The sequence below is a fragment of the Elephas maximus genome, chromosome 6, assembly GCF_024166365.1.
Source record: "Elephas maximus indicus isolate mEleMax1 chromosome 6, mEleMax1 primary haplotype, whole genome shotgun sequence".
Taxonomy (NCBI): Eukaryota; Metazoa; Chordata; class Mammalia; order Proboscidea; family Elephantidae; genus Elephas; species Elephas maximus.
The window spans coordinates 83,799,116-83,811,315 of NC_064824.1; positions in this window are offsets into that span (position 1 = coordinate 83,799,116).

Below are 12,200 nucleotides of genomic sequence, written 5' to 3' on the forward strand. Positions count from 1 at the left end.
TTTGGATCAATCTTAAATGGGGTTCGATGAGCATCTTGGATAGATATCCTTTCTTCTTTCATGATGTCAGGGAAGTTTTCTGTCAGGAGTTCTTCAACTATTTTCTCTGTGTTTTCTGTCCCCCCTCCCTGTTCTGGGACTCCAATCACTCGCAAGTTATCCTTCTTGATAGAGTCCCACATGATTCTTAGGGTTTCTTCATTTTTTTTAATTCTTTTATCTGATTTTTTTTCAGCTATGTTGGTGTTGTTTCCCTGGTCCTCCAGAAGTCCCAGTCTACATTCTAATTGCTCGAGTCTGCTCCTCTGACTTTCTATTGCGTTGTCAAATTCTGTAATTTTATTGTTAATCTTTTGGATTTCTACATGCTGTCTCTCTATGGATTCTTGCAACTTGTTAATTTTTCCACTATGTTCTTGAATAATCTTTTTGAGTTCTTCAACAGTTTTATCAGTGTGTTCCTTGGCTTTTTCTGCATTTATCCTAATTTCATTTGTGATATCTTTAAGCATTCTGTAAATTAGTTTTTTATATTCTGTATCTGATAATTCCAGGATTGTATCTTCATCTGGGAAAGATTTTGATTCTTTTGTTTGGGGGGTTGGAGAAGCTGTCATGGTCTGTTTCTTTATGTGGTTTGATATGGACTGCTGTCTCCGAGCCATCACTGGGAAACTAGATTTTCCAAGTAGTCAGCTAAAAAAAAATGCAGTCAGATCCCTATCTGAATTCTCTCTCTGGCTCCGGGTATTCGGATGTTAATGGGGTCGCCTGGGGAGGGTGGGGGAGGGATCTGAGAGCTAGGAGTGTAGCACCACAGAATATAGAGCTGAACACCACGTTCACGCTCCGCCCCCGTTCGCCAAAATCCAGGCTGGACGGGTCCCTGGCTAGGACACTGCTTTCCTTGCTCGGAAACCAGTCACTTCCTCCTGGGGACTTCCTCCGGTGCGCGGCACCACTCGTGGGCACTGGGTGGGCGTTTCCCGCACGAACGGGTGGGCCCGCCCCCAGGGTCTATTCAGGCGATTATAATTAGGTCCCGTGGTCACGCCCTGCCTGTGTGCGCGCCCAAATCCCAGCGGGATGACTTCCGGGTTGAGACGCTGCTTTCCCCGTTCGGGAACCAGTCACTTCCTCCCGTGGACTTCTCCTTCTGGAGCGCCACACCTCTCGCGCGAACTGGGTTGGCATCACCTTCACGGCCAGGTGGGCCCGCCCCCTGGGTCAATTCAGGGTAATAAAAATGGACCCCGTGCTCACGCCCCGCCCGTGCGCGCGTCCAAATCCCAGCGGGATGACTTCCGGGTTGAGACGCTGCTTTCCCCGTTCTGGAACCAGTCACTTCCTCCCGGGGACTTCTCCTTCCGGAGCGCCACACCTCTCGCGCGAACTGGTTTGGCGTCACCTGCACGGCCAGGTGGGCCCGCCCCCTGGGTCAATTCAGGGCAATAAAAATGGACTCCGCGCTCACGCCCCGCTCGTGCGCGCGCCCAAGCCCCAGCAGGACGGCACCCCGTCTGGGACGCTACTTTCTGTGCTTCGGGACCAATCACTTCCTCCCGGGGACTTCTCCTTCCGGTGTGCCACACCTCTCGCGCAAACTGGGAGGGCGTCACTCGCACGACCAGGTGGTCCCGCCCCCTGGGTCAATTCAGGGTAATAAAAATGGACCCCGTGCTCATGCCCCGCCCGCGCGCGCGTGCCCAGATCCCAGCGGAATGGCTCCCCGTCTGGGATGCCGCTTTCCCTGTTTTGAGACCAGACACTTCCGGGGATTTCTCCCTCTGGTGTGCCGTGCCACATGCACGGACCGGGTGTGCGTCCTCCCGCACGAACGTGTGGGCCCCGCTTGGGGTCACTTTAGGGAAATATAGTTGACCCCCCCCCGCTCGCGCCCCGTCGGCTTCTCGCCTAATTCCCGGCGGGACGGCACCCCAGCTGGGACGCTGTTCTCCCCCCTCCCAGATCAGTCACTGCCTCCCGGGTGCTTCTCCCTCCGGCTGCGCCCCTACGCCGCCCGCGCCAACCTGCTAGGCTTCCTCCCGGGATGGGTTTGGGGGGGAAGGGGTGGGCCCCCTTTCTGTGCCGTCTGCCCCCCTGGGCTCTGCCCCAGATCGAGCTCCGAAGGTCACCTGCCTGGTGCGCTGGCTCCTAGTTCTGAAAACAGTCGCTGTCTGCCCGTATTTGTTTGTTTTCCGTCTCTAAGTCTGTGCTTGTTGTTCAGAGTTCGTAGATTGTTATGTATGTGATCGATTCTCTTGTTTTTCCGAGTCTTTGTTGCAAGAGGGTTCCGCGGTAGCATCCACCTAGTCCGCCATCTTGGCCCCCGCCTCCAGTGTTGTTTTTCTATTTGCATTTGTTTTATTCTTTCTAAATTTAAAAATCATCCCCATGATGAGTAAGAATTTTAAAAACAGCTTGAGAAATTCTATTGCTGTAAAGTAATGGAAATATATTAATTATCTCAAAACAATTTTTTATTTTATTAAAATAAGTTTTTAAAATCTATCTAAAATGACAGTTTCCTGATTTTTTTAGCTTGTTCGTAGGAATAAAATGGGTATAGGAGTTAAAAACGAATCTTTAGGTTGTTTCTACCTTTTGAATGACGTGAACATTGGTGTACAATTATCTGTTTGAGTCTCTACTTTCATGTCTTTTGGGTAAATGCCTAGGAATGGAATTGCTAGGTCTTTTGGTGGTGGTGGTGGTATTAGGTGCTGTTGAATTGGTTCCAACTCATAGTGACTTTATTATGTACAACAGAACAAAACACTGCATCATCCTGCACAATCCTCGTAACTATTTTTCTGCTTGAGCCCATTGTTGCAGCTACTGTGTCAATCCATCTTGTTGAGGGTCTACTCTTTTGCTGACCCTCTACTCTACAAGGCATGATGTCCACCTCCAGGGATTGGTCCCTCTTGATAACATGTCCAAAGTATGTGAGATGAACTCTCAGCAACCTTGCTTCTAATGAGCATTCTGGTTGTACTTCCTCCAAGACAGATTTGTTCCTTCTTTTGGCAGTCCATCGTATATTCAATATTCTTCACCAACACCTTAATTCAAAGACATGGATTCTTCTTCAGTCTTCCTTATTTGTTGTCCAGCTTTCACATGCATTTGAGGTGATGGAAAACACCATGGCCTGTGTCAGGCACACCACAGTCCTTAAAGTGACATCTCTACTTTTTAACACTTTAAAGAGGTCTTTTGAGCAGATTTTCCCAGTGCAATGCGTAGCTTGATTTCTTGACTGCTGCTTCCATGGGCATTGATTGTGGATCCAAGTAAAGTGAAATCCTTGACAACTTCAATCTGTTCTCCATTTACCATGTATTGCTTATTGATCCAGTTGTGAGGATTTTTGTTTTACATTGAGGTGTAATCTATACAAAAGGCTGTAGTCTTTGATCTTCATCAGTAAATGTTTTTAGCTCTCTTTGCTTTCAGCAAGCACGGTAGTTTTATGAGAAACCACCAAATAGTTTACCACAATGGCTATATCATTTTGCATTTCCACTAGCAATGAATAAGGGTTCCAGTGTCCCCACATCCTCACCAACATTTGTTATTTTCTGTTGTTTGTGTGTGTGTGTGTTTTATCTTAGCCATTCTACCCAACTCAATGCCATCTAGTCAATTCTGACTCATAGCAACCCTATAGGACAGAGTAGAACTGCCCCACAGTTTCCAGGGAGCAGCTGGTGGAATCAAAATGCCAACCTTTTGCTTAGCAGCCAAGCTCTTAACCATTGTTCCACCAGGGCTCTAATTTAGTGGGTGGTAAAATGGTATTTTACTGTGGTTTTGATTTAAATTTCTCTGATGGCTAATTACTTTATGCATCTTTTTATGTGTTTGGTAGACATATGAGTGTCCTCTTTGGTGAAATGTTTATTCAAGTCCTTTGCCCATTTTATGATTGGGTTATTTGTCTTTATGTTGTTAAGTTGTCAAAGTTTTATATAGATTCTTATTTCACTATTAGATTCTTATCAGACGTATGGTCTTCAAAGATATTCTCCCAGTAAGTAGTTTGTATTTTCACTTTTTTGGTTAAGTCTTTTGATGAACAAATTTTTCAATTTTTATGAGGTCTCATTTATTTATTATGTCTTTTGACTTAGTGTGCCATAAGCAATAACCCCTTTTTCTCCCCTCTTCTTCCCCTGATAACCACTAATAAACTTTGATCTGTATACATTTGCTTATTCTTGTCTTTTTATGGAAACCCTGGTGGTGTAGTGGCTAAGTGCTATGGCTGCTAACCAAGGGTCGGCAGTTCGAATCCACCAGGTGATCCTTGGAAACTCTATGGGGCAGTTCTACTCTGTCCTATAGGGTTGCTATGAGTTGGAATCGACTCGATGGCACTGGGTTGGTGGGTTGTCTTTTTATATAAGTGAGGTCATACAATATTTCTCTTTGTGATTGATTTATTTCACTGAGCATAATGTCTTAAAGCTCCATTCATATCATAGCATGTATCAAGACTCCATTTCTCTTACTGGCTGAGTAGCATTCCATTATATGTATGGATCAGTTTTTGTTTATCCATTTATCTGTTGACGGGCACTTAGGTTGTTTCCATCTTTTGACTATTGTGAATAGTGCTGCAATGAACATTGGTATACAAGCTTTTAACACTGGATTATCTAATATAATAAAAAAAAGCACAAACGGCAAAAAAAAAACTGAAACCAAACTCATTGCCATCGAGTCGAATCTGACTCACATAGGGTCTCATCCCCTGTCCAGATAGTTTTCATAGACAAAGTTAGGGAAAAAATATATACAGAGAGAGAGAAACTATACTTACTTTCTCTTTTCTGGCTAAACAATATTTTTGTTGTTAGTATTTGCATGATATATCTTGGTTGTTTTTCATTCTTTCATTTTCAATCTTTCTTCTTCCTTATATTTAATGTCCCTCTCTTTTAAGTAGTGTATGGATTTTTATTTTCCTAAATTCAATCTAAAATGATAATTTTTTGTTGCAATATTTAGTAATATTCATTGTAGTCTTTTTGTAATATTTTATAGTATTATGTAGTATTTAGTTGGTTTACATTTAATTAAATTAAATAATATTATTTGAGTAGATAGCTACAATCTTACTATTTATTTTCCACTTTTACTCTGTTTAATGCATACATTTGTGTTTTTATTTCTTGTTTTCTTTTGTATTAACATTTCAAAATAAGCATAAGGAAAAGTAAGCATGCCCTAAAATGGGTGACATTGCAGATTATGTTGAACAAACCAAGGATTCCCAAAAAACAGAACAAAGCTCACTGCCATCAAGTCAATTCTGACTCCATTAAAACGAATAATTTTTGGTGTTTGTATCTCTCGGTCTACCTCTGTTTCTTTAGTCTCCCCAGAAACAGAACCTAAGACAAAGAGTGGAGTTTACGTAGATAGGGAGGTGATCCAAGAAAACATCAGTAGGACAGTGGCATTGTGACGCTAGTAAGGGAAATACACACAATTTTGCCAAAATCTGAAAAATCCTGCTAGCCTCTGAATTTCTTGCTTATTGAAGGGTTTATGTGAGATAATAACTTATTTTGCACAGTTGGAAAAATATCTCTTGTTATACCAGCTTATGTAACTCCCAGAATTTTCACAGATTGGGCTGGACATTGAATTGTAGCTGGATTTATAAACCAGTCTCTGTTTATTTCGACTTCTGAGACCAATCAAGCAAAATTTGTGGAATGGAAAACTATACTGTAGTACCACGGGGATATTTCAGTTTACCAGCATACTTCCCTAAATTAGGGAAGAAGTTATTAAATTAATTAACCAAGAGTCAATTAGTACATTACAGGGATAATGTATTACCTCCTCAGAGGAAGAAGCTCAAGAGAAATTAAGAACTCTAGTGACCCATATGGCTAGCTAGACTCTGAAATTGTAATGGAAAAGGAACTGGACAGGTCTGTAATAGAGTACCAGTCCTCCTTGGACCGCCACACTTCCATGTCAGGCACAGCTAAGGCAATCAAAAGAACCACATTGTTTAATCTTCAATAGTTTATTGTTAACCTTCAAGAACCTCTATTTGATACACTGGCCAGGCAAGACTATTAAAAACGAAATCAATACACCTGCCTGGACCATTTTGTTAATGAGAACAGTGATTTATTAGTTGCCCCCCTAGATTGTTGTATTGCTTATGGTTTGCAACCTAAAAGCACCTGGGTAATCCTTAAAGTTGCTATTTAGCATGACCAGTTAAAACTAGGTAAAGGGGAAGTTAGTCAGTGTGACCAATGAAAAGGCAAAGGCAATCATAAAAAGTTTTACATACCACACCCAAGCCACTTCACCCAAATCATTATGCAAAAAGCCCAAGGTCCTGGGCAAGAAGTGGGGGCGTGGGAACGACTGAATGAGATATTGGCCTTCTAGTCAATCTTTTTCAGATCTAAACATTAACTTAGATGCTAATCCAGCTCCGTGTTCAAGTATTTTTTGTTGTTCTAAATCATGATTCTTGCAATTAGATTTAAATTACGCCAGATTAGAGTTGATAAAATGAACTTACTGCCTGGCTTTAAGAGGTGGGAGTGAGCCATAGTGAATCCCACCCCCAAATATTGATAATGCTTTAATCAGTAGAAATCGCCTTCATTTCCTCTTTTTTTTTTTTTTTTTTTAACTTATTTTTCAAATGCCATCTAAGGACCTCTGCTTGCTTGAGCCAATTATTGATTTCTCTCAATTTTTTTTTTGTCTCCTGAATGCACTCTTTCATTTTTATGTCCTGAATATCTTTTTCACATAGTATACCCTATGCACAAAAACTGAGCCAGCAGATCAGTCACAGCCAACTGAATATTTTCTTGGCAAGGTTAACTAAGGTGCCCCCAAAATGAGGAGCCTTTCTCCTGGCCCCCAATGACCACATCTTTCATTGTCAGTGTCATAGCACTAAATTAGGCTTCTCTTTTAATCTTTTTTTTTTTTTTTTAATCACCATAAAGTCAGTCTAAGGCTGCCTGTTCTCATAGCATTCCAACCACTTCAAAGGAGTATCTCATTTATGGATGGAGAAGTTTTGGGGCAGTAACTTTCTCAGGATGTAACATTCTTTAAGATGTCACCTTGAAGACTAAGGTGCACCTGACCCAAGTCTTGGTGTTTTCAATAGCATCATATGTATGTGAAAGCTAGACGAAGAATGAGGAAGACCGAAGAAGAACTGACACCTTTAAATTGTGGTGTAGGAGAAGAATATTGAATATACCACGACTGCCAAAGAACAAACAAATCTGCCTTGGGAGCAGTACAACAAGAAATGCTCCTTAGAAGCAAGGATGGCAAGACTATGTCTCACATACTGGGGACATGTTGTAAGGAGGGATCATCCCCTGGAGAAGAACACCATGCTTGGTAAAGTAAAGGGTCAGCGAAAAAGAGGAAGACCCTCTAGTAGATAGATTGATACAGTGGCTGCAGCAATGGGTTAAGCATAACAATTGTGAGGATGGCACAGGACTGGACAGTGTTCCATTCTTTGGTACATAGGGTTCCTATGAGTTGGAAATGACTTGATGGTACCTAACGACGACAACTTTCTCAATATAAATCTGTTGCGGCTCCACTTTAACTGAGTGCAACAGACTAGCTGTCACACCATCCATAAGCATCTGCTCACAGCATCTGTTCCATGCCTAGGTATAACAAACTGTTGCTGCTATTTCTCTATGATATACCCAAGTTCTTTTAAAAAATAACTTTAGGGTTCAGTAGTTACCTGATCTTGGTCTCCACCTATAGAATTTTCAGTGGCCTTAATTATCTTAATTTGTGAGTGAATAGAACATCTCCCCAAGTAGCATAGAAGCATAAGAAATCTTTCCAAATCAAAACCAGTTGCTATCAATTTGAGTCCAACTCATGGAGACCCCATGTATGTCAGAGAATTGTGCTCCATAGGGTTTTCAGTGGCTGATTTTTCAAAAATAGATCACCATGCCTTTCTGCTGAGGTGTTTCTAGGTAGATTCAAATCTCTAAACTTTTGGTTAGCAGCCAAATATATTAAACATTTCCTCCACCCAGGGACTGTCAAGGCCTTCCAGTAACAGGGAAAACCAGCTTCACGGCATCTTCTCCCCTTTTTTGAAGGTCTCATTATCACCATTGCTGCTAGAAAACTGCCAAAGAATAGAGTTATAGCCTATTGACCTAATCCACAAGATTGAATTGTTGAATCAGATTCACCAATATCAAGTGTTACTAAATAGTGTGTAGATAGAAGTAACCAAAATGCTTGGATAAAGCAAAGAGAAGTCTGGTATGTCAGGAGTTGTTCCTCAGGTCCTTCTCACGCCAGACTTACTCCTCCAGTGCAGAAAAGATAAGGTCCCTAACTGTGATTTGAGTGATCATCTCATACGGCTTTAGCAGTTAAATTATGAAACATGTTCATTTTATACTCCAAAGGCTTGTACAGCCCTGCTGTTCTAAGTGATCCGCGACATACAGATCCTGAGTACTATTAGGTAATCCTTGGCCAAGGACACAGCTGATGGTGCTTGAGAGATAAAAAGTCTCTTCCTTTTACCAAATATTAGTATACCCACTCCTCACATATCTACAAGGTTAGGTTCCAAAAGCCAGGTCATTATGCAAAAATCAGTATTATGCCAAAGTGGAGGATGACCACATCAGATCACAAAATGGAGAATGACCACATCGTTACATAACTGGAAAATTGCATCAGTACACAACTGTCAAACCTCTGAGGATCATGGCCCAGACAGGTTGACATATAACCTTAAGCATCACAGCCAGCCTTACTTTCTCCTCACACCTCAGTGTTCATTACTGCCAGACATACTTCGTTAATCTGCAAAATAGTTGGACAATAGACTTTTTACTGTTGTCATAAATGCGAAATGTTGGATAACAAGATAGTCAATAAGTGAAGAGTGGGTGTAGTCTATTTACCGAAGCCATTTGCCTTCTTTTCCTTCCCAGGAAATGTCCCCCCAATAGTGAATGGACCTCAAGCCAACTCTTTTAGCTCCTGCTGTTTCCATCTGAATTCTACTTCCTATCATTCCACTTAATCAGCTCCCTCCAGTCTAAGTCTGCTTTCTCCAAATTCCATAGGTAACATTTGTCCTTAAATTTGCCTTACTACTTTTGCCACTTCATACCAAGGATGGGTAGGACATACCCTGGCATCAGATCCTCCCTACAGTTTTCTTGCTAAAATGTACCTTAGCCAATGATTTCTGTGCCTGGAAGACAATCCTATTCACAGCACCAGTATGAGCTAACACAAAAAATTAGATTGCCAAATCAAACTCACACAAATCAGAGATCCTACCCAATATCATGAGTTCACAGTAATTTCTAAGATAGAAACAATTAAGAGGGATAGACAAAGTAGGAAGAGGTCTGGGTCATTCCACATGTCTCCCCAGATCTTTGTTTCCTACACAGAACATGTGCATGCTTTCTGGCTCTGACTAAAAGATGAGGTCTCTAATGAGGCTGGTAAGTTATTACCTCACATAGTGGGAGCACTAATGGTAAGAAACATCCTTATGCCTCAGAGACATATATAGCCTAGATGAGATTCTCCTGAAAGCCGTGTTTTGTACTCCATGAATTGTAGGTTTGTTTACCATGAGAAAGCCTAAACTAGGAATGGTCTTTTAATAGCATTTCATAGAAAAGGATTCTTCTCCTAGTAAATAGCATTAGTCTACTAGTCTTGTCATGGAGCCCCAAAATTATAAGACACTTGACCAAAGTTAAAAGCCTTATCCGGGGTTCAGAATCATACCCTACTTTAACATCTGCTTCTTGCTAATCTTTTACGCATATCCAACCTTATCACTAAGGAAATGTTTACTTTGTAACCAAGTGATACAAGCCACTCCTGAGAACCTATATTGTACAAGAAAGCTGTGCTCTCAGAGAGGATGTCTTGCAGTTACCTTGTGACCATCCTGTGAACCACTGCAGTCACCAAGCAGTAAGTAATCAATAAAGTACACGTTACCAAGCAGTAACTAATCAGCAAAGCACATATATCACTAGTAGTAACTAGTCAACAAAAACTCTTTAAACCAATCATGTAAACCCACATATGCTGTGTTCATCAATGATTGTAAAGATCGCGCCTTGAATATCCCACCTTTGACAATGATGTATCAATGAATAACCAACCAGAATTTTTCTTAACTTTACTTCCTTCTGTAATAGTATATTAGACACTCCAAGACTATGATTGAATGGATTCTGCTACTCTCTTGTCCCCAGTGCATGCTGGCAGATCCTCATTGAAATAATTGTCTTTGTATTGATTTAATAAAAATCTCTTGATTAAATTTGTGTTTGGAGCCTTTTCCCTCTACCACAGTCTGGAGTTCAAGTTGTCAAGCTTTGAAGAAAATGTGATTCAGTCTTGACTGGATCACCTACTGTCTATCTTTCCTCTGGGAATTTCCCTTAGTAAGTAGTTTGTTTACAAAATATCAATTAAATTCATTTTGAATTTACATTGATTGTGAATAGATGTGGCTAGATCTTATTTACCTTTTAATGCCTCCCATTGCCACCTCACAATCTATAAGAATAGAAGATAAATTGTCTCAAAGTTCCCTTGTGAAATGTAAGATAGTCACTGTTAATCACATAATTATGTCACTTTCCTGCTACTAATAAAAATATATAATTTATGCTTGTTTAATTTTTGAATTTTAATGTATTTTTGTATATTTAATCCTCATGGTAGCTTTATCATGAGTGTATTAATACTACTATACATATTTTTAAAAAAGCAAAAACCAAATCCATTGCCATCGAGTAGATTCTGACTCATAGTGACCCATTAGGACAGAGTGGAACTGCCCCACAGGGTTTCCAATGCTATAACTTTACACAAGCAGATTGCCACATTTTGCTACGGCAGAGTGGCTGGTAGGTTTGAACCACCAACTTTTTGCTTAACAGCCCAGTACTTAAGTACTGTGCCACATATATAGATTAGGAAAATAGTGTCAGGAATGTTAAAACAAGTACAAATCAACAAGCTAGGTGGCATCTCAGAATTTTAACTTATACCTCTTAATTTAAAGCTGAACGGATGCTGCATTACTGCACAGATACGAACAACCTAGAAGGAGTGAGATTGATACAAGTTTGATATTCTCACCCACCTAAATACAAACTTCTTACAAAAGAAGGATTTGTCTTTTTTACAACCAAGAGAAACACCTCTTGAAATCAAATCAACATTTTATAAATTTTCCTGAATCCAAATGGCTCATGCCAGTAGTAAAACAACTACTTGAAAAGGAGACTTTAGTCCAGTCAAGGAGTCTGTGAGTGGTGCAAATGGTCAACCCACTGGGTTGCTAACTGAAAGGTTTGAGATTTGAGTCCACCCAGAGGTATCTAAGAAAGGCCTAGTGATCTAAAAAAAAAAGCGCGCGTGGCCTCTCCGGTGCGCGCGCGCGCGCCCCCGTCCGTCCGAGTGCAGCGCGCCCTCTTCGGGGTGCCGCGCGGGCGCGTGGCTGGCGGGCGCGCGAGTCGCGCGGTCGGGCGTACGTACTTCGTGCCCGTGCCCCCGTCTCGCGTGCGACGCGTGTATCGCGTCGCGCCTGTGGAGGGGCGGGGGGCGCCGTGTCCTCCTTCTGAAAAATCAGTCATTGAAAACCCTATGTAGTACAGTTCTACTCTCACATACATGGTGTCTTCATGAGTTAGAATTGACTTGACAGCAACTAGTATTTAATCCAACCAAAGGATTTTTGGCCTATAACAGTAGTTCTCAAAAAAAAAAAAATTTTTTTTGGTATTTCCAATATTTTATTGATAATCACATTTATAAATATATACTTGCACAAGCTGCCTTGTACACGTGTACCCAACATGCGTTTATTTAAGTTCTATGACAAAATGGTATCAGAAAAGGCAAATTTTAACATATGGGTAGCAGAATTCAGGTCCCAGTACCTGTCAAAGAAAAGCTCCAACAGCTAACCACAGTTCTTTTCTTGTTTACAGTGTAAATTATTAAAGTTTAAGGCCTTAAGCTGTACAAGTACTTTCCATATTATAGGATAGTTATATTGGGCATTTTCTGTTTGCTGAATGTTTATCAGATATAGCCCAGTTATTTTTTATAGATCTAAAGTTAGTTATAGTTAGCCTCAGTAA